The 21,532-nt window shown below is 45.8% G+C and overlaps 1 long non-coding RNA gene across 2 annotated transcripts in view; it reads right to left on the minus strand.

The window, feature by feature from the left end:
• LOC137481665 (uncharacterized) overlaps positions 1 to 21,532 on the minus strand; it is a 158,958-nt gene that overhangs the window by 91,389 nt on the left and 46,037 nt on the right. The gene's annotated exons all lie outside the window — the stretch shown is intronic.

Raw genomic sequence — 21,532 nt, forward strand, 5'->3', positions numbered from 1 at the left:
CTCAGGAAATGCTGGGGGATTAACCTATCCTCCAAAGAAGGGGAAAAGCTTGCAATCAAGAGGAGCTCCCTGCGTACTTGCCCCTCATCTCAGCCCCTCCCATGGAAAGGCCAGGCAATCTCCATAAAAAATAACTTCAGGAGCAGCAATCTGGCCAATCTGGGCCCTGTGTGCTGGCAGTGACGTAGCTGTGAGCCAGCAGCACCAAACCAGTGCCTGGGGCCCAGACTGAAAAGCTTTGTCCCAATGACACCGAGGGTCAGGACTGATATAAACACAATGGAATTTGGACTGATTAAGGCCTTTCCTCCCCACGCTGGATATAGGATTTCCTGTACTGAAACATGTTGGAGTATATTATTTCTATGCCAGGGAAGGGAAAACACTCTCGTACACTGAGAGGAGAAAAACAGATCTCATGGGGTGAGGAAAAGATACGAAGCAAAGAATCCCAGCTGAACAACACAAAGGCTGGGGATTTGCATCTCTGCTGACCACCCTCTTCCCCAAAGCTTTTTGGGAAGGAAAGAAAAGGAAACTCCAAGCCTACAGGCATCAGGAAGGGGGAGAGAGAATAGAGTATTAAGCATTTACAGTATTAAAGCTCTAACTTTAACCCCATGGGATTCTTCTGCCCCAAAACCATGGGAATTTGGAGATGATGATCAGCAGGTTGACACAAACACAAATCAGGGCAGTTCCTTGAAGTGGAACTTGTTCATTACAACTGAACTGCACCAGCCACACAGTTCAAACTGAAAATGCAACGGTGAAGCAGAATTTTTACACCACCAGGAAAATGGAGAAACAGCAAAATGGTCTTCACCAAGGTGTATTCCAATAGTTAAATGCAAGAAATGGGTGATGAGCTCAGTCCACCACAGTTACTCACTCAGTACCACTGCGAGTAAATTAAACCTCCCAAGTGAAGTTCTGCCTCATAAAAATTCCCCCATGCAGGACACGTCCTGCCACTCTCGTGCTATTCTGCAAGAGGCCTGAAAGAATGAAAGCAGTTTGTGGTGCTAAGATGATAAAACACATCTCCAGGACATCTTTCAGCAGCACAAGCAAAATAGTCCTGGGACTGTTAGTGATCCCGGGATAAATAAACACAGGGACCCCAGCAAGCCTGGGATTGTTGAGAGGCTCTGTGGGTGGCTTGCATTGCATTAAGGGTAACAAGGTTTCTTTTTCAAAGGAGGTTTTGCTGTTTAAAAAAGAAGTGAAAGAAGCAGGCATTACAAGCAGTGGTCATTCCGGGAGATGCATGAACTCAGGGCTGACTGCATGGAAAAAGGCATCAATAGCTCAGCTGCTCATCCATCACAGGGATCACACTTTGCTTTGTGCTGTTGCAGTTGGGGAAAACGCTGACGCCTTCCAGAGGGCTCCTTCCCTCCAAGCTTCTCACTGCTCAGGACCTTCTCCAGCGAGCAGTGGGGCTGTGAGGAGCCAGAGCCACGCCAAGGAGCCTCTCCAGAGCAACACTGCACAGATTGTCTGGATACAGCACTCACAGGGGAGGCTGCAACAGGCATGGAGACCTCCAACAACAAAGCACTCAAGAAAAAAAAACAAAAAAAAAAAAAAACAAAACCAAAACAAAAAAAGGCCAGAGGAAAAACAAACAAAAGGCCTGGAGAGTTTTCAGAGGAAAGCAAGAGTAACCCTTCAAAGGACTGCACAACCACTGTGAAGGGATCAGTAAAGCACCATTGCCTCAAGCCCAGGGGAATATGGAAAACTTCAATACAATCCTGCTGTGCCCCAGCCCACGTGCAGCACGGACCATCAGTCCTGCCTAGGAGCCACAGAGGTCTTGCTAAGGGCCCTGGAAGGACACGGCTTCACAGCTACACTGATTGTGTTGAAATGGAGGGTCATGAGGAGCCAAGTGCCACTAATTAATGGTTTTGGCCTGGCCCAATGCAAATTAAATGCAGTAGATAGTTCAGCTGGAATGTATGGAGCAGATCAATACTGGGCATCCATTCCTTTACACTTCCTTCCTCAGTCAAAACTCAGTGTGGACACAGTTCTGCCTCTCTCCGTGCTGAATTACTGGTCCAGTTCCTCATCCTCTTCCCCTGAAAGGCAGGCTGGATGCTGTCTCCAGGGAAATGACGCCTGGTACGGCTAAATTTTAATTTACACTCACAAGTTTGAGCTTTTCAAATCCCTATTGAGCAGCTGTCAGGTACAGTGTCACTGCAGTAATTTGATCAAGTAGTTGGTGGCCAGAAAGAAGATGTTTAAATGATCAAACCAGCACATTCAAAAGGGTTTAGAAAATCCCAGCTGAATACAAAAAGTTAAGCAAAACACTGTCATGAAAACATTTCTGATTCCCATCCAAAAAAGCCTACCATTTATTATGAAGCCTTTAAAATTGACAATGAGGGAATTCTTCACTGTGGTCTCGCCCTCACTTTCACCCTACAAAGCAATGCTGTATGGAGGCAGAGTAAACACTCTGTGCTGTATTTTCCTAAATAAAGCGAAGGAAAAAACCAGATCAATGTCTATTCTGCTGCCAGCAGATATGGAGTCAATTAAAAAACTAAAATATACAATAACTTAACTCTTTGCACAGAGCTCCAAACATATCAATACAGTGAGCAGAAAATTGTTTTCCATACAAGCACTGAAACACCCTGGGTAGAAACACACTCTCAGTTTTTACATTTTCAAGGTGAATTTGTTATTCCAAAACCAAAGGATCAGCAGGCAGCCCCCAGGCGGCTCTCACAGCCACTCTAAGTTTTTTCCTTGACCAGTTCTGCCAAGGATGCTCCCCAGGTTCATCTTTTCCCAGGACGTGTGGCAGGTATGGCCACCCTGGCAGGAGGGACATGCAGAAGAGGCTTTAGCCTTTCTCCAGGCCCCAGCTTTGGGAACAAGGACACCAGGCAGGGCTCACCCTCCTGCCAGGCAGATGAAAGTGGCCCTGGTGCTCATGAGAAGCTGGAAACAGCCAACAATCCTAATTTTTGAAGAGCAATTTTTGTCCTTCTCTTGTTTTCCAGTTTCACAGCTGCCTTAAAAACATTCACCTCATCTTTTCAGCCGGCACCAAACCAAAACCCTTGGATCGACTCCTGAGTATGGGGACGTTCTGGAGGTGAATTCACTTCCAGAACTCCAGTCTGGGATTGGGCAGCAGCTCTCCCACACTCTGTGGGCTGTGTTGTGCCTTGCCTGGGAGAGCCAGTGTCCTGTGTTTTTCTCTAGGACAGGATTCCAGGTGCCACATCCCCACATGATGCCATTACATTCTCCTGGAGCCAAGCAAAATGTTTCCTTGCAAATTTTGGCTCTTCCCTCCAGCTCAGCCCTTACTTAGACAAATTCTCCTGCCTTCAGATTTTTAATTCCCATTAGCATCGCTGTTTTTCTGAATAAAAACTTTTCAAAATGGGCAAAGTCCAGGAGACTTTGTTAGAACAGCTGCACAGCTCATGCATTACAGCTCCATTTCCAAATGCTTTCATCAGTGTGGCACAATCTGAGGAGCTCACATCCATAAAAACCACCTTGCCATACTCTGAAGAAGGCAGGGGCTACAGACAAGGTACCGGGAGCCACCACTGCTGCAGGCCGGGTGGAGCTGTGGCAGCAAGAGCTGCACAATTCCAACAGCTGCTCTTTGTCACCTACGGTGACACTTTTCAATGTGTTTGGAGCACTTTTCAATGGTTTGGAGGCAGGTGGGGCTTTGTTGTATCCTCATTTCCCTCACTGGTTGGCACAGCAGGCACCCTGCCCCTCTGCCTTCAGCTCTTCTTCTTGGCTAGAAATGCCAGCTCCTGCCAGGGCTCTGCTGAGGCAGCCACGGTGTTTCTCCAGCCCCATAGAAGAATTCTTTCAATACTGAAGAAGTGGATTTCTGAGGTACCTTTTGTTCTGCCAGCACCTGGCAAACATTGGCCCCAAGCCCCTGTGCTGCCCTGGAGAGGGAGCAGCCCCGAGCCCCAAATGCCTGAGGCAGGGACTGGAGCAGCAAACGTCCCCAAATCAGGTGGGCCAACCTCCCCCAAGCCAGGGCATCTCAGAGCCAGGTCCAGATAAGAGCTATTTGCTGCCTCCATCTGCTCCAGGCACAGAAGCTTCTGGAATGCTGGAGGAGCTCTCAGGCTGGAGGGAGGCACAGCCCGAGCTGGACCCAAGCTCCTGCCTGGGCTATTCCCAAAGGTTCTGTGAGCCCACTGGGCCACAGCTGAGCCCACCCTGGATCCAGGACTCTCTTTGCCCATGTGACTTAAGTTTCTCTGAGAATTTCAGCCACTTAAGAGGGTTTTTAAGCAACCCCTAAGTTTCAGGATCCAGCAGTGGCTCTGGCCACCTCTCCCAAACATGCTCAGTGAGAACATCCCTCCCCTGGGATGCAGCAGGGACAGCTGCCAGGCCAAGCCAGGCCTGAAGAAAACCAGACTTTAATGTCATTTAAGAGTCACACTTCTGCATTCTTTGAGAATTAAATAATTTCTTTGAGAGAAATAATCCTGCAGTGATCGAGCTGTAGCTTTCTTTTTGCTTTTTATGCCCATATATTGATCCACATGCCCCATATGTGTCTCTGCCTATAGAGATGTGTTTATCTCAAGCTTTTCCTGCTCCCCTTGCAGTGCTGCTCACAGAGTGAGGGGCACCAGAGCTGGGGGGACATCTGGACATCCCAGAGCTGATCCAGCACTGCCACTCTGACCATGGGCTGAGAGGGATGGGCTCGGTGAGGGTGCAGCCTTGGACACACCCTGTGACTTCTTCAAGGTGCAGGCTGGATGAACTGCCCATCAAACAATGTTTTTAGTTCCTCCAAGTCAGAGAAATTGTAGCATTCACTTGTAGCCATCCCCAGAGCCTGCTACTAGCATTGCTTGGCTTGTAAAATACTATTTCCTACTAATTATTCTTTGATTACTTTCAACATTTGGGTTGTGATCTTCCAAGCAAGTGTCTGTTTCTAGCTGAATTGCTCGCAGTCATTTAAACCCCAATTGTTCTGGAAAGGAATATAAAGTTAAGCACTGCATTAAAGTGTTTGATGACACACATTCCAAAAATTTGGATTCCAGCTGTTTCAGACTAGGCACCGTTACTTGCTTGGTTTATTTTTATATGTATTTATTCTACGAAACAATCCTGAGCTACCTCTAAATGATGGTAAAAGCCCATTTCTCTTGATTGGAAACACTGGAAGAAGCCAGTCATCTTAGTGAAGCATTCAGGTGAAAAACTGGTGAAAACCATGCAAACACATGAGAAATGGATGTCCAGACTGGAGTTTAGCTGCAAGGATGGCCTTGCCCACGTGGAGGATAAAGAGGAAGGATTAATATCCTGCAAACACACAGCTAATTAAATGAGCAGTTCTCTCCCATGTGGGGTGGCTTCCCTTCCCAGCATGGACACAGCTGAGGCTGCAGAGCTCCTGCAGCCCTGAGCTCACAGACAAGCACGAAACGCTCACATGTGGGGTCAGACCAAATGACAGCCCAGAAACTCTTCCCATCCTCCCTCTTTCCAGGGGTCCCAGTGCTGCTCTCCCCAGCTTTGGAGCCTTCTCTGCACACCCACAAGGTGCAAATCTTCCTCCGAAGCTTTGTTTGCTTGTTTTTAAACAGAAAACCGCCAAAATTCAGCGACTGTTTTCTAATTGGAACATTTTAATTTTCCACGGGGGAAAAGCAAATCCCCCAACACAAGTAATTGCCACTCAATCCTACCCCGGGTTAGAGTTCCCAGTGGGTTTCTCATCTTCCAGGGCTGAAAGGAAAGATTTCCCTCGGGACCTGCAAACGATCCCTCCATTATGTGGAGGCCGTGCGTGCGCGTTCAGGGATCACAAATCTGAGTTTCCTTGAGTGGCTGTGGCGTGGCTGCCATGAATCCATATTAAGCCATTCCCCAATATTTATTGTCAGCAGCATTAGAGGATGCCTTGCCTCCTGTTTCAGAACTTAACGGCCCATTGACCGTGCTTCCTGCGAAGCACAAACTGTGTCCCACCACACTAAATCTGTGCCACGCTAATGAAAAGCCCTTTTTATTTCAGGCCGGTATCCAGAGTGGAAATGATTTAGATCGCAGTCACTGGGTATTTTAACTCACTAACTCACTATTTCTTTAGTAATTAGAGATGAGGCCCATGGCAATGCCAAGTTGTAGGCTGACCCAAACATGCCTATCTATTCTGGATACTCTCCTGGAGTTTTTTATTTAACACATTTCAAATTAGAGCTGAGGTGGGAATGAAAAATTCTTTGGCACAAGTGAGGGACGCAGATGAGTGCATTTTCCACTCTGTTTTTTTGGTCCTCAACACAGCAATATTTTATTGCATGTTAAAGACACCCAGATGAGATGTGACAACGGGGACGAGCTGGGTTCCAGCAGGGCCCTCCTTAGGAGTACCAGAGCAGAATGATTTCCCCTCAGCACCTTTGGGCTTCTCCTGCAGGGTGACTTGGGCAGAGTCACTCACACAGACTGGCAATCGCTTTCCTCCTCGTTTCATGTTTGTTATTTTTCTAACCTCTTCAATCTCACTTTGCTGAAGCAGAGGAAATGAGGTAAATTGGTCCTAACACAGGCCAGGAATTGCTGTCCTACTCCTGACATGGGGTTTAAAGGCACTGTGGGAGTGGAACAGTAAATCTCTGGAGCACAAATTTCTTGTGATAACAGTAAATTTACCCAAATTTTATTGCTAAGATACAAAGTGTTATGGCAACACGAAAGAAAACAAGTTCTAAGGTTTTCCTTTAAGGCATAAAGATCCACAAAACTCCACATACTGCAGCCTACACTTCAGCAGAGACACAACTGTGCACTCACGTGCTCTTTTGCAGTCCTGTGACACCAGACATAGGTTTTCCTTGCTCAGCAAGCACATCTATAAACCTGCTGTGTGGATTTACTCTAGATGCCTTCAGTGCCATCTGCTTTGGCATTCCCTCTTTGTCTCCAAAGAGAAGCCCAGGAGCACTGCATGCACTGGTGTGTGGTGGCAGGGGCAGTGCAGGAGGGTTTGGAGTGGAACTGGAATATTTTCCTGCAGGTTAGCAAGAAACAAGTGGCACTCAGTGTAACTCAGAGACCCTCCCAAGCATATCAAATAAATCTGAGGATAAGAGTAACAACACAAAGGTCAGTGTTTTCAAAAACATAACCTATGAGAAGCTTTACTAATTACATATACAGGCACACATATACACACAAACCATCCCATGTTTATTATAAGATAGTTTTGGACCTAAAATCATCATTCTTCTCCTTGAAGTGAAAGCACCACCTTGATTCCACATGGATAAAGCAATCCCTGCAGTCTTTGCCTCCATCCTATTTTTGATAAGATATTTCTGCTGTGTATCTTAGGTTAAGTATTAACTTACACGAGAAACAGATGTTTCCCCTCTGCAAGGAAAAGCATCTTTTCAAAGGTCATCAGTGGGAGAGAAGGACTTCCAGGATTTACACAAGGCAATGGCAGTTCTGGCCACTGTCCCTTCTGCTTTTAAGATCTTTTCCATTTGGCTTCAACTCTACCCAGTTTTAAAGAAGTTCTTTCATCCCACTACCTGGTAAAAGATATTTTCCATACTTCCACTGCAACCAGACTCATTCACTGGGCTGTTCCTAAAACCACAAAGGCTATTTTGTTGAATAAATCCAATCCCTGTGTTCATTCCTAAACATAGCTCAAAATATTTCAGCGGTGCCTCCCCTCCTTTAGATGTTTTAATATTGGATAGGGAGATTTGCAGGATATAAGCTTTACAGCCTGTGAAGTTTTCACATCTCCAGGTGGAATTGCTTAACAGTTACCAAAAAAGAAAACTCAAAAAAAAGAAAAAAGAAAAAAGAGGGAGAGAAGACTTGAACCTGCTGGTCCACAAAAGAGAAGTTCATAAACCACAAAGAACTGTTAAACAATAAAGTTTTCCTCACTGGTTAAACACAGTGGAATTAATGATCTGAGTTTCAGGGATATCTAAAAGCTGTATTGCATTACTTTGTATAAGGAATAAACAGTCCCTGTCCCCTTCCAGTATTTCACCGTCTTCAGGAGGATGAGGAAGAACTTTCATAAATAATAATGTATAAATATGCAGATGTGCAAAGATAAACAGCACATAGAGACAAACAGCAGAGCAGAGAATAACTCAGACCAAAATTAACATCAGCACCCACAGAATTAAGGGAATTTGATGTGCAGTCCTTGATCTCAGCACATGAATAAATCAGGATGGAGGAAAAGGCAGATCTAAACTGAGATTCTCAATCTGGATCTGTTAACCCCAGTGTGTGACCAAGGGCAGGGATAACATCCCAATCCTTTACAGCACCAGCTGTGGGAATCATAAATGGAATGCGGGGACTGAGGAGCTGTGAATGGAGGAAGAACTCTCCCTTCTTCCTTTCCAACAGCCTGAGCTCATCTGATCTCCCAGAAAGGCTCAGACTCTTCCTGGAAGACTCCACACCTGGAAGGTGGCACAGTCCCAGGAGCACAAGGACTTAGATGAACCCTTGCTCTTTGATTTCTTCCCAAAGCACAAGCTGTCCCCAGGGTCCCCAGCCCCGTGCTGAGGAGAGGGAGCAGCACCCCAGCCCCTGGGGGATGCGGTCCCTGCCTGCCCTGCCAGCACCCCCAAAGCTCCCAGAGCAGGGCAGGAGCTCTCCAGGGAAGGGCAGAGCCATGCCAAACCACAGGGTGGGGCCAGGAGAGAGTCTGCAGGAATCCTGCAGCTCTGGGACAGACTCTGACAGCATCAGGGACTGACGGTGTCAGGATCACACACGTTTGGGATTATCAGCAGGTCACGGACCCCACTGCAAGGCCCTGCACTGGCTTGGGCTGCTCTTGAGGCCTTTTCATGCTTTAAATAAACAGAATCAAAGTCCAAGAGTTAAAACTCAACTTCAACTCTTATAAACTGCCAGTTTCTGAAATTACACAAGCAAACAATACTAAAATAAATAAAACCTACGGGCGAACCCTTTCTGAGAGCCCACAGCATTGTTAATGTCAGTACCAGAGAGAGTTTGTCTTCTGTAAAGTTATATGGACTCTTGGTTTGGCTGAACTCGCGTTGTCTGGTCACTTCTCCCTTCCCTGGAGAGAGTATGAATGGTTTCTATTTCGAGGAGGTTACAGGTAGCCATAAATTATCACCTAAGTGTGGGCTGCCTCAGCCCCAGCACCTTGCCAGCTCCTCAGAGCACTGCATGGCTTTGGCACTGAAACCTGCCAAGCCTCGAGCCACGTCAACTCAGTTTTTGACATGTGTTATGTGGATCATAGGGAACCACTGCAGAGACCTCGTTATGGAAGAATGAAGCATTTTTTCCCCATCTATCATAGGTACTTTTCGGATGACTGCATTCCTACAGGACTAAATCATCTTTAAAAAAAACAATTTCAGCTTCTCACTGCCCATCCCTACAATATCAGCCACGACCAGGTAGCTCAGACTGTCACTGAACAGAGTTAATTATCACCTGCACATTGCTAATTGTGGAGCTTTGTCTTTCAGGCACAAAAAGGAATTAATTACTACGTTTAACTTTCTGACTCAAAGAAGTGGGTTGACATAAAATCCTGCCACGAGTGGAGATGCACACAAAGGCATTTTCCAAAGTACACATTCCCTTAATGCTCTTGGAATAAAGCTATTTATATGTAATGCATGTGATATATGTTAGCTCACTGATCTTTTGTAGTGTATGAAGGGATGCACTTTAAAGGCAGAGTTTAATTAAGTTTCTTAACACTCCTTTGTGAGGATAAAATAATCATTCCTGTTTTGCAGACAAAAGCTAAAAAGTTAATTAAATTACAAGATCCAGACAGTGACTTAGAGGCAGAGGCAGGAAAAGAGGTTGGAAGGTTCAGTTCCAGTCCCAGTTGACAGGAAGCTCCCCCCAGTGAATGTTCTCCATCAAGACAAATTTCACCTGACTTCAGATCACATCACAAACCTCATATTTTTCTGAAGAGACAACCTGAACTGTAAGAAACATTGCTTTCCTATAGAAAGCATAAAATAATCTGGGTATTGCAGAATGGTAACAATGATAAAGGAATACTTTGGATTCCAAATCTCAAAAACTCAGGGAAAAACCTCAAAATTAAAACTTGACTCAAAACTGCAAGAACCTGAAAAAAGGCAATATAACACCTGATTTCTGTGGATTCTGAAGCTTGTGAAGGGTTCTGCCCTGCTTGCTTCCTTCATCAAGTCCAAGATAATCTGAATTAAATTAACAAATAGTTATTACTGGATGCAAAGATGCTGTTTGAAAGAAAAAGTGAGCTGGAGGGCAATCATTAAAATGATCCAGGTAGAAGGTCCCCTGATTTACATAGAAATGATTTGTTATTATTGCATTAATGATGTCATTTCTTTATCAAGTCACGATACAAACCAAGTCAAGTGCTTGGCAGGGGATTAAAGGATAGCTGTAACCCCAGTGAACATCTACAGTTCATTCCTCTAGAAGAAAGCTTGAATATTCAGTTCATTGCGCCATCGCTCCTTTGATTGGGCTAATTAAGTCAATTATGTAAAAATATTCTGGCTTGCAGGGTAGGCAAGACTTGAGGAACAGTGGAAAAGAACAGAGAGGAGGAGGGAGCCCCAAAACTCTTGAGGAGCACCAACCAAGAAGGCAGATGGGTGAAAATAAACCCAGTAGTTTGGGAACACGGGAACAGGGGAAACCTGGATGAGTTTGGTTTGTGACACAGCCTGTGGTCGAGTCACGGTGGTGCCTCAGTCCTGTGTGGATCCGGGGATGTTTAGCAAGGTGTGAGAGCTTGTCAAAGCCAAAATATTCATGGCATCTCCCTTGTCAGGGCAGCTTCTCTGCATCACAGAAGGTGGGGAGTGTTAAATTCCTTAGGGTGAACAGCTTCAGCTGTGTCTGTCTGTAGACACACAGAAACAAAGCAATTTTTCCTTGGAAAACCAGCTCCCAGACAGCATCAGGGAGCAGGTGCCATGAGAGTTAAGGGACTGGGCATCCTCCAGTCTCCTCTGGAATGGCTGGGAAAGCTGCAGGGCTCTGGAGACACCAGAAATCCACCTGGATTTAGGGCTCTGGGGAGACACTCAGGGTTTTGCTGCTTTTAGAGAAGACCCTGCAGCACTTCCACTAAATTCAGCAAGTTCCATAGCCTGACCTGGTTTCCTGCTGCCTCTGACATCACTCAGCTCAAAATACCTTGCAAAATTGGAGCAGATAAGAATGCAGAGGGGTCCTTATCAAGGTCAGCTTTCTGTTCCATAGGGAGAACAGTCATGGCTTTGCCTTTCATTGCTTAGTACATGCATTCTCGTTTTTCTTGAAAGATTATTCTGATTTAAAATCAACCAATTTTAAAACAAACAAAAAATGACTGTGAAAACCCTGCTTGGGCCAAAAAGGCCCTTCTTGTCATTAACAAAGCTGGCCTGATCTGATTGTTATTGTCTCTGAGCACCTGCTGCCCTTCCCTACAGAAAAGCTCCTGTTTTGTCCCTGCTGTGACCAGGACTCTGCATGGGCAGGTGACAGAGCTTGGGCACCCCCACTGTGAGAAATGGATTTGTAAAGAATTCTCAGAACTTGACAGAAAGCTCACACAGCTTTTTTTCTGTGATTAGTGTTAGAAGTAATAGCAGCATTGTGTGGCAAAAGCCAACAGGCTGAAAAACATATATAAAGTATCATGACCAAGAAATATGTTGGCTTTTGATGGAATAGTGATAAGTTTTACATCTGTCTCATCCTTCATTGAGACTGCTGATAGAATAAAATATTTTCAAACACCTCTCAGTTACCCCCATCTTGTTGGAACCCAGAATGTCCCTTGGACACTCTTGGATGTTCCAGGCCCAGGTCAGAAGCATTTCAGACCCTGGCATGCAGCCACAGACCCCTGTGGCTTTGAACCTGACCCATGGAACAATTTACCAACCTTGCAGGAAGAACAAGAAATCACAAAATTTAGATATTATAGTAGAAGTAGTCACAAAATGAAAGGAAGAACTTTTGAGTGCTGTACAGGGGGGTTTAGGCCTTGTACAGAGGGGTCTGAGTTTTGTACATGGGGGTCAGAGGTTCTAAGAGGGAGGGATTTGGGTGGGCCCTGTCCTCTTTCTTCTTCCTAACCTCCATGTTCTTGGTGATGTTGGCACTCACAGATTGGTTTAGAGTAGAAAGTCATTGTTCAATACAGGTGATGGGCACTGGGGAAAAACCATAAACATTTAACACGTAATGTATGATATAAAAGATGGCACCAGCAGTTCAGGGAGAGATCTTTTAGATAACACACAATAAACTACCTTGAGACTGGACGACTGAAGACTACTGAGTCTTTCTTTGAAGGCACGGGTTGGAGGAGAGACTTTTCAGGGTCACCCCAATCTAGGGGCGAGCTCTGACACCATCTCTGTAAAAGCTGGGGAAACCAACACCCCATGGCAGCACACAACAAAGTCACACTGCTGGACCACGAGGTCTGCCCCGCAGACACGGGCACACAGCGGGGACTCTCCCTTTGCCCAGCACAGCCTGGCACCTTGGGGCAGGCAGAGCTGGCTCTGGGCAGTGCTGGGCAGCCTGACCTGCCCAAACCCAGAGCAGAGCTGGAAGCGCCGCGGTGCCCCCGCCCTGAACTCTGCCCTGCACACCCCGAAGCCGCCAGGAGCAGCAGCTCTGCTGGCTCTGGCTCTCTGCTGGCCTCCCGTGCTCCCCAGGTGCAGAGGTGAGCATGAGGTAATCACACCTCCCCAGCGTGAGGTTTAGTCTGTAGGAAAGCAGCGGGGTTTATGTCATTCTGGCACGCAGGGTGTTGCTTCTCTGTAAATGTGGCAGCCAGTAGCACACGGAGCTGCGGAACAGTGTGCGCACTGTGCTGCACAGGGATCCCCAGCACAGTGCCCTGCGCCAGGGCACGGCCTCAGCCAGGGGCTGTGACCCTGGGCATCCTCCTGACATCCTCCCCAGCACTCCTGATGAGCGGGGACGCCTCACTGTGGCCTCCCCATCCCTGGCTGGAACCTGGCTTGGTGGAAGGTGTCCCTGCCCACGGCAGGGGTGCAGTGAGAGGAGCTTTAAGGTCTCTTCCAACTCGAACCATTCTGGGATCTGCAATGCACGCTGAAAATTGTGTGTGTTAGCTCCCAGGATCTGAACTCCTCTTAGGGGTACATTTCCCAAAGAATGCAGCAGGTTACTGCATTTTCAGCCTTTTTTTAATTGCAAAATGCTCTTGTACATACAGTTCCTTAACCAAGTTTAAAGTTTGAATTCCAGTTTGACTCCCTGCCTTAGAAATGAGCAGAGCCCTTTCAATGGATCAAAGGCTTGCACTTAGAGGAACAAAACATATTGTTCTGAAGGTAAATACATTTCAGCTTATTAGTTATTCATCCTCATGCTCTCAGACAATGAGTTTTTAAGGTTTTTCAAAGTCATTGAGCTGTCCTGTTATTAGACTTTTTAAATGTATTAGGCCCCTCATTAGGTGGCCACACTGTGCTATGACACATGTACTGTATTAAAAGCTGTGAACTTCTGCATGCCAGTGCTTCTGGGTTCTTTATTTTGTTTTACCAATGAGAAACATTTTATATGAATACAAGGCTTTATTGTAAAAAAAAAAATTGTATTTCCCCAGTGCCTTTTTGTGTCAACAAAGGACTTTCCTGGAGAGTAATGAGTTTGCACTAAGCAGGCAAACACAAATAAACAAAGTCTATGTGGATAACCAAGTGTGGTGTATGTATATATTGTATCTCCGAGGATTTAAAAACCCAACAGCACAAGGAATCTGCTCCTTTTGGAAAACAATAGCCATTTATGAAGCATTTTTGCCAATTAAATTGCCAGAGGAAAACTAACCCTTATTATTGCAGACATTCCCAAAGAGATTCTAAATAATCTGCACCTTGCAGAGGGAAGAGGGTCTGGGGCTGCCTTGGGCTTGAGCTTGGCCTTTCAGTGGCTGCAGTGCTGGAATTCCCAAAGCCATTAAGAGATTTAGGTGCAAACATCCCCCTGATTTCAACGGATACGAAGGGTTAAACTTCTCCCAAAGTTTAAAAACCCCAGCACAGACTAGGACTGGCTTCACCACCACTGTGCTGGAACTTGGCAGTGGCTTAAGAGGACACATCAGCACTAAACAACAGTTTGGGACAGGAAGAGAAGATGAATATCTAATCCAATTGAAACTCCAGAGGAAATATCACGCAGGCTGGCTGGAAGGGACCCAGCAGGCTCAGCCTAATGGCTCTGGGCTTAGGAAAAGCTCTGCTCTGCTCGGGGTCTCACTACCGGCCATCCCTACCCCACGTCAGCAGCTGGATTTGGAGTAGCCAGAACCTCCCTCTTATAACAGAACTGAAAAAATCAGTCATGTATCTGCTAAAATCCAAACCAGTCCATTAATATGGATGTACTGATGGCCAGGGATGTCTGGGAGGAGATGGAGGATCAAATTCACCCTTGTGTTTCTTTTGCACAGAATATATGGAAAAAAATCTTCAGAAACAGAAATATTTCCTATTTAGGATACAAGTAGGAGGAGCATTGCTTCAAATGGTAAAAATAAATAAATATCTAAAGTCTTTCACCCAGGAGTCCCAGAAGACTCCAAAATTTCCTGGTTATCTAGGAAAACCCAGTTACACAAGTGCTGTTTCCCAACACAGGAGCCATAAATCACCTCCAGCCTCTGCACAGGAGCATCCCAAGAACTGAAACTCCCAAGAGCTGGGACAGGAGCCAGAGCCTCGGGAGCAGCCGCTCGGGGCTCCCACACCAGAGCTGCTCCACGTGAGGGCTCCGGAGTCTCCAGCTCTTCCTGGAGGCTGTTCTCATGCACATCCAGGAGAATGTGAAGGAACCTGCCTCTCCCAGCCTGAGCCCATGGAAAAAATGCCAAAGCAGGGCAGCTCCCACGTGCAGGAGCCACTCTGGTGGCTGTGGCCACTCACCTTGGCCAGGGGACCAGTGCAGGGAGCAGCTCCTTTGGGAAAGACGTCAAATTTCCAGTGATTCATTCCTTAGCATGCCTCCCACCTGGAGATTCCTTAGCATTTCCCACCGGGGAAATTTCCTCCCATTCCTTAGCATGGCTCCCACCTGGAGCTTTTTGGGCAAATTTTAAAGGTTCTGTCCTGCTGCAAGTTGCAGAGGCACTCCAGCCTGGCCTAAAGCCAACCTGGGGGCTTATTTGAATTATTTATAATTTGGCTACGTCTTAGGTGGATCTGTTTTCTGGTCCAGGTTTTGGCCCTGATGCTGGAGCAAGGGAGGCAGCAGCAACAAACACCTGGAAGATGAGGAGAGTGGGATGGGATTTCTGTTGTGCCAACAGCAGATAATTATTTCAGGATGAAGTGACACCTAACAGCAGCCTCGCTTGCTTTTGGGAACATCTTCTGGACACACCACCACAAACTGCACTCTGGGCATTTTTCCAACGCAACACATCTTTTTAAGAAAGAGAATATTCCAAAAGACAAATGGATTCCTGTAAGAAATTTGGGGATTCAAAAGAAGATGATTGTTGACGTTTTGGAGTGTTTTACAGAATACTCCTGTATTCCTTTCTCTCAGATTCCCATTGGCCCACTGTGCTGTATCAGCTCATGCTGCATTTTAGAAGTCCTATTTAAACCTCATGAATGTTTTCTCAGGATGAAGCAGGGAACAAAGCCTTGGCAGCACTCAGACACAGGCACAGTTCAGTGACACTGCCACTTGCTGCTGGCCAGCTCCCCCTCGTGCCTCTCCCAACAGGAGGGGATTCCCTCACACCCCACTCTGGACACGTGTTCAGAGTCTCTGAGGCACAAGGATGACATTTCACAAAGGACACTGAAATCTCAGCTCCTCATCAACACATGTTTCATAATTAGAATCACATTAAGTGTGGTTTTAGCAAGGTGGTCCCATCAGGGTGAGGCCTCGCACGGTCGTGGTTTTGATTTACTGGACACAGTAACTGCTTTCTGAGATGAAAGAACCAAAATATGTGTCAAAATATTAATGGCCAATGTCTAAGGAGGCAGAAGGCTTGTGCTGGCTCTGGGGCGATGTGATGAGCGTTAACCCTGTCAGTCCAGCTGAGCAGCTGCCCCTGAGGCAACACAAACATCACCCTTCACTCATTTCCCATCCCACTCTTTGCATAAACATCTCCCCATGGGAAACTGTTTGCCCTCAAGATTTCAGGGGTCCATGAATGCAAAAATAAATTAATCAGAGGGAATAGATGTATGCTCAATCTGGATATCCCTACAGTGGAGCTATCTGTGCAATGATTTCATGCCGAGGTTGCACGTGGCAATTCTTTACACAGAGAATCCCTAAAAAAATGGGTCTGGTTTAAACCAGAGAGCTGGGCAGCTTCCTGAACAGAAAGAGCTGGCCCAAGTCATGTTTGGATTATTCCAAAAATGACCTATCCCAGCAGGACTTCACTGAGCTTAGCTGGGCACTTTCTATTTAGATCCCAGTGTTAAGGTCCAAAAAAAGATCTGCACTTAATAAACCTTCTTTATGCCGAGGATTCAAACCCTGGAATTCCACTTCCCTCTCTCCACACACACATTATTTTGACCCACAGGACAAGTTTTATGCAGCCTGTCTTCAGCTGCAACAGAACACAAACTTAATGCTGACAAATCCATTTTTTGCCTAACCCACTCTCTCCTCAATCACAAATCCCACCTGAAACCACTTTGAACTGGACACCTACTAATTAACAGCCCCACAGAAATCTGAATAGTTCTGCAGAACTGAAGCATCTAAAATGAAATGTAAAAAGTCCTGTCTTTGAGAGAGCCTCAATTCCCAGATCCAGGTTTCTTGCCAAAACCTGCCACACACAGGGAAACAGTTGAAATAAGGGAAGAAATGAGGATATTGCAGCCTAATTCACTTTTTAAACATTGCCATTGGTATTATTTCATGACGTTTTGTAGAGGGTTTAACTTCTCCCTAGGTCTCTATCAGCACTTTTTCAAGTAATGACAAATCTGATTTGTTACAGGAAGAAGTTGAGTGTATCTCAACCCCTGAAGTACAGCTTAGGACTGAAGAACATCAACTTCCAGCTTCCAGCTCCCTCTGGAAACACTGGATCCATTGTACAGGACCTTTTCACTTCCACTGCACGGAGCCTGTGGAGGCTGAAAGGGGCTCAGTGGGATTTGTGATGGAATCCTGACTGCCCTGAGGTGAGAGAGACTTGTGTCAGGGATGTCAGGGCAGCTGTATTTCACTGCTGGAATGTTCCTGGTCTCCAGGTACACGCACAGGGCCCTTCCACAGCCATGCCTTTAAAAAGTTTTGATGTTCTTAATTGTTATTTTATTACACATATTTCACCGTTTAGCCAGCATTTTTCATTTCACCCCCTAGTCTGGTAGATCTACAGAAGCAAACCAGGACCAGTACCAGTACAACTGGTTTGGATATAATGTTGTGGCTCCCCTTATTCCAAATGGTTTGGGATTTTATTTGCTATTGCACACAGGCTCCAGAAGGTACAGATTGCATCCTGTGTGTGAACACAGGGCTGTAGCCTTGGGAAATTCAGAATTTAAGGAACACAGAGTCATCCTCTGCACCAGTCACCAGCTCACAGCCTGCAAAGACAGGAAGCCCCGTTAAGGAAAGATCTGAAGGCATGTGGGACTCCTCATGAAGGTACTGACAGCATGTTTAACCCCAGCACCCTCACAGGGACTCCAAAATGAAACTAATAGGAAAGGCAAAACACCTTTTCCCATTAAACCTTCCCAGGGAATCGAATCTTTCTGATTTTAACCCACTTAAGTTGCTCAGCTGCTGCAGAGGGATTTTAGTTCCTTTGCTACACTTTGGACACCAGGACCAAAGGGAGAATTTGACTTTCTGGATGAAAGCAGTGCCACCAACCACACTCAGCCCCAGGCTCCAAGGGGAGGACATTTCCTCCCTCTGCTCTCCTCAGTAGTACCTGTAGTTGGTGTCTGTTCTCTCAATGAGCTGGGGAAATCCTCTCTGGAGAAAAAAGCCTTTTTTCCTTACAGGGGAAAACATCAGGAGATAAAAATCTGATGGATTTAAGTTGCCCTGGTGTGCAAAGTAATACCTGAATCAAAATTTCAGCTGCCAAGTCTCCATCTTGCTTTCTCCTGGCTGTTGGCACTTTCTTGGACACCTTCTTCCCATAAAGATGCAGCCTGAGCTCAGAGGGCAACCAGAGGGACACGGGGGACACAGGTGACTCCATGACCACCAAGCTGTCAGGATAAAACCAGCTCCCACTAATTCCCTGGGACATAAGGCAGCCCAGACCTCACCCAGGGATTTTAGGTGGCACCTGAGTGCAAATGACAAGCCATGACAATAATGGCCATTAGCACTTTTCCTGGGCAGAGCCCATATTCCCATTTCCTTGAAGGAGATGATAATTATGGACAGGAGCCTGCAAAGGCCCTTTTTTGCTATAACCATTCTGTTTCCTCACTCCCAGTCAGATGGTGGGAGATTTTTCTGAGTGCCCCTACTGTAAATTGCCAAGAATAACTGTTGCCTCCCCTAAAATGGGAGTGAAAACAGCCCTGCGGGTTCCCTCTGAAGTGACAGCAGCTCTGACCAACTTCAAAGGCAACACAAGGTTTTAAGTGAGGGCTGTTTGTTGATTTTTTCTCCAGTGAAGTGATATTACATGGCATTTCCAACCCTCAATCCTATTAAGTGACAGAACTACCTAATAGCACTCATTAAATAACATAACTTGGTGTCAGAAATTCACTGACAGGCTCCTGCAATTGAAGTGGTAGATTTATACCCTAAAAAAATACGGGTTTGGTGTTATTGTGACTGGGGTTTTTTAATAAATGTCATTTATTTTAACAGGTGAAAGCCTAAGAGCCAGGACAGTTCATGGAAAGGTTATCACAGCTGAGAAGCTGGTGCCTGAATTTTACATTTAGAGGGAAGAAAGCAATAAGAAAACATTCATTGCTGCTGAACTCCATCAGCTCTGGGGGATCATTTCTTGAGTGACACCATCCTTCTCTGCAGTGCTGTCACAAGGCACTCAGATGTTCCAGCACTACTCAGGAACTTCCCATCCTTCTGTCCAAGGAAACACTCAGAGTTAAGCACAGGTAACCACCCGAACCTCTCAAAGGGCAAAGCCAGAACTGAGAAGATACTCGTTATCAACATTACAGCTCAAGGATGGTGTCCACACATCCTGCACTGGGACAGGTGCGGTTTGACACAGCCAAACCCATTTTAGGTCAGCACAGTGACAGAGCTGAGCTGCTCTAACAGCTGATGCTGCTGAAAGGTCTGTCCCAATCTCCTCTCCTTTTTTTTCCTATCACACAATCCTGCTGCTCTTTTACACCAGCTTTAACTTTTACCAGCCCTTCAATGCCAACTGCACAAATCCTCAGGTCTTTTTCCTCAGTTTTCTGCAGGTGCAGTGAGATGAATCTGCTCGGACAGGAGCCCAAGTGCCAGAGCAGCAGAGGGAACCTTCCAGGACCATTAAAGAATTTAGGGACCTCTGGAGGTCACCAAGTCCAGGACAGTGAATCACTGCCCTGGCTCTGCTGGATCAGGCAGAGCAGGCAAACCTCGCGGCCTTCTGCATCTGGCACCAAAATCCCAACTCTCACAATTGTCCAAAAAGATTTAAAGGGTTTTTGTTTTGTTTTTTTTTCATGCAACATGAATGCTGTAGCAAAAACGACTTCTTTTTGTGCTCTAAAAGAACAATAAAACAAAAATCTTCCTGGAAATAACAATTACCAGTTAAATCCCTGACTATAACATTTTGACCAGAGGCAGAATGCTCTAAGGAATACCAAAACAATGCAGTGAATATTTGTGCAGCAGGAAGAGTTTAGAGGTGTTTGTTTATCATAGTTTGTTCCTACTAGACAGAAAGGTTCCTAAAGAACCCATATAAAGAGCCCTGGTTATTAATAGAGTAATGAAATTGTATTTCTAACCTGTTTATAAATGGTTCAAAGGAAATCACAAATACATTTAAAAAAAACAAGTTTACAGTAAATGGGCAGAGAACTATATTGGTTATTCCAGTAAGCAATATGTTATATGGAACTGAGCTGAGCATGTCTGCCATCATTCTACCTGGAAAAAAAATCAAAATGGGGAGAGGGGGAAAGATTTTTAGTTTGCCATTCTTTTGCAGAAGCCAAACAAAAGGGAAAAGCCCAAATATTTTATTACCCCAGTGTACATATGGACAAGTAATGCACACAACGATTCCACAACGTGCTTTGAAAAGATTCAATAATGGCTTTGGAAATATGGGAAAGTAATTTTTAACACCACATAAAAAAGTAATAGTGGGCCCAATCCTGTCACCACTAACTTAAACTGGGGAGAGCTGAACTTTCAGGATCTTCTGGCGGATTTAGAACTTTTTTAAACAGCCTAATTCAGACATTAGCAAAACCCAGCCTGGCTGGCTCCCACCACATTCCCACTTGCTAAATTATTCCCCTCCTCCATTATAATTTAAAACACAAATATTTTTAATGGGTTGAGTCTTTGTGTATTTGGACAGTGCCTGCCCTTCCCTGCCACTGACAGCCCTGAGGACCCATCAGCTGCCTGAGCATGGAGAGCTGCAGCCCAGCCAGAGCTGCCCACCCTCAACAGCAGCCCAGAAACCACCAGAGTCTGGTCAACTTCTGATTTTCTGAATAATACTGCCACAAAAATCAATGTCTCCCACCTATCCAGAGGGCAATCTTAGAAATGCAAAGAGAATTCAGTTTCCAGAGATCTTTAGGTTTGAAAGAGACATTTTAATGCTGCCTACACGGTAAGAAAAATGCAAGGATGAACGTATGGACTGAGGTTGTGTTAGGGACCAGCCACCTTCCCCATCAATAACATCAGAATATGGCACATTTCACAAGGTGAGCTTGCACCCAAGAGCCCTTCCCTTCCTCACCCATCCCACCTGCAGCTGAGGTGGTGCTGGAAATGCCAAACCTCTCCCTGTGGCACATGAGATTTCAACAATTGTCCTGCAAACCCTCTGCACTTCCCAAGATGCAGCTGGATCAGACCAAAATGCTGATGCAATTTATTTAAAAAGGGGAAAAACCAAACAGATGAATACTCAGTTACTCTTTCTCATGCAATCTCACTGGCCAATTCTGTACTACAGGGCTCATCCATTTCTGCCTCCTCTGGCTCACACCTCGGACACACCCGGCACGCTCCGATCCAAAAGCCCCGTGTCATGCACCAGGGAGTTCATGCAGTAAATACAAGGGCAATGACCCAGAGTTCTCACTCATCCTCTGCTTGTCTCACAGTGTTTCCAGTAGAATTTCTGCTTAAAGCATTTAAAACCTTTCAGTTTCTGTCAACTGATGCAGCTTGCGAACTGAAACCTTGAAGTTGCACAAACACAGAAGGGCTCTGCCCACAACATGTACCAGGAATCCTCTGGGGTGCCTCCTTCAGAGCCACCTTCCCC

Source organism: Anomalospiza imberbis, chromosome 13, assembly GCF_031753505.1.
Source record: "Anomalospiza imberbis isolate Cuckoo-Finch-1a 21T00152 chromosome 13, ASM3175350v1, whole genome shotgun sequence".
NCBI lineage: Eukaryota > Metazoa > Chordata > Aves > Passeriformes > Viduidae > Anomalospiza > Anomalospiza imberbis.